This window comes from Leucopleurus acutus (assembly GCF_964270905.1).
Source record: "Leucopleurus acutus genome assembly, chromosome: 4".
NCBI classification, from domain to species: domain Eukaryota; kingdom Metazoa; phylum Chordata; class Mammalia; order Artiodactyla; family Delphinidae; genus Leucopleurus; species Leucopleurus acutus.
In genome coordinates, this window is record NC_139146.1 from 42,698,367 (window position 1) to 42,700,416 (window position 2,050).

At 43.0% G+C, this 2,050-nt stretch overlaps 1 pseudogene across 1 annotated transcript; it reads right to left on the reverse strand.

Annotated features, from left to right (window-relative positions):
* Positions 1-746: 746 nt before the first annotated feature.
* LOC309961393 (peroxiredoxin-1-like) lies at positions 747-1,344 on the reverse strand (annotated as a pseudogene). Its single transcript has one exon. The product of its transcript is annotated as a peroxiredoxin-1-like (transcript).
* Between the last annotated feature and the right edge of the window lie 706 nt (positions 1,345-2,050).

Genomic DNA, 2,050 nt, shown 5'->3' on the forward strand with positions numbered 1-2,050 from the left:
AGCACTGTGCTTTTGACACAGAAAGCCCTACCCTATGAACACCAGCGCTTGTGTTTGTCTCCCCCTCCCGCTTTTAGTTCCAAAGCTACTGAAGCCTGTATCACCGATCTTTTACAGAACGAGTACCAGGCATTTATCAGAAGAGGTCAAGCTTCAGGTTTTCATACAGCCCTCCCAGTAGTATAAAAGTAAATGTCAGTAATCTCATTGGGCTCTTAACCTGCAACCCAGCCTATGCATAAATTGCAGTGCCTTGGCCAATACTATAGTAAGTCTTGCTCTTCTCCAGATATGGTGAAATGAAACACCTTGCTTCAGGTCCATTCCCTGTATCTACTTGCATTTCCCCTCAATATAATTTCCTGATTCTGAGGCAGCTCTCACACCTCATTTTCCCCTAAAGAGGGAAAGCAAAGAGTAAATTTCTCTTACACTCAAAGGCTAATGCCCCCCTAAAATGAAGAATCAACAAGGTCTCAGCTCAAGTTTAATAAAACTACAAAAGACCAAAAGTGATACCCTACAACTATACACATCAGTTTGCCTGCCCCATAATACAGCTCAGGCCATTCCCTCCAGAGGAAAAAGGCTGGCCTCCCCAGCCCCTGCAGGAAAGGCCTGTCCTGTCCCACACCACATCTGGGCCGAGTGTAAGGTCTGTGTTTTAAGCATGACAACAGTACAAAAGACAATAGTTTTGTTCTCATGGCCATCTACTGCAGCCTGGCCCTAAAATGGCCCAGTGCTCACTTCTGCTTAGAGAAATATTCTTTGCTCTTCTGGACATCAGGCTTGATGGTTTCACTGCCAGGCTTGTAGCCAGCTGGGCATACTTCCCCATGTTTGTCAGTAAACTAGAAGGCCTGAATTAGTCTCAGTGTCCCATCCATAGAACTGCCAACAGGAAGGTCATTTATGGTAATCTGTCAAAGGATACCTCTTATCATCAATAATAAAAAGGCATGAATGAGATGCCTTCATTGGCCTTTAAGACCCCATAGTCCTGAGCAATGATGTGCTTGGGGTCTGATATCAAGGGAATGTTCATGGGTCCCAGTCCTCCTTGTTTCTTGGGTGTGTTGATCCATGCCAGGTGACAGAAGTAAGAATCTACAGAAGCACCAATCACTTGGCAGTTGAGTTTCTTAAATTCTTCTGACCTATCACTGAAAGCAATGATCTCCATGGGGCACACAAAGGTGGAGTCAAGAGGGTAAAGGAAGAACACAACATATTTTCCTTTGTAGTCAGATAGGCTGATATCTTTGAACTGACCATCTGGCATTACAGCAGTTGCTTTAAACGGGGAGCGCGGCGCCCAATTTTGGCATTTCCTGAAGACATATTGCTATCAGCAGTTCTCACAGACAAACCACAGAGGACAGTCAGGAAGGAGACATGCCCCCTTTCCTCTCTGGTAACCATAAAGTTGTTTTCTGTGTCTGTGAGTCTGTTTCTGTTTTGTAAATAAGTTCATTTGTATCAGTTTTTTAGATTCCACATATAAGTTATATCATAAGATGTTTGTCTTTCTCTGTCGGACTTACCTCACTTAGTATGATAATCTCTAGTTCCAGCCATGTTGCTGCAAATGGCATTATTTCATTCTTTTTTATGGCTGTGGTATATGTATATATATACCACATCTTCCTTATCCATGCATCTGTTGATGGACACTTAGGTTGTTCTCATGTCTTGGCTATTGTAAATAGTGCTGCAATGAACATTGGGGTACATGTATCTTTTCAAATTAGAGTTTTGGTCTTTTCACAACAGTTATTTTTAAGGCTCGTTAAGGTTCACTGCTACTCCCCATCCAGATTTTCATGTCACTTGAAACTGTGCTCTATGTTAAGGGAGATTAAATAGGAGGAAAACACAGGCCCTAACTATTAGAGGACAGACTATATTTAAATAACTCATCACAGAAAAAGACCATGTTACTAGACTTGGGCTGTCCCAGACCCCTGACTTGGCTGGGTTTGGCCTCCTCCATCAAGGTCTGGCAGGTGTAATATCATGGTCTGGCTCACTGAAAAGCTTCAAGCAC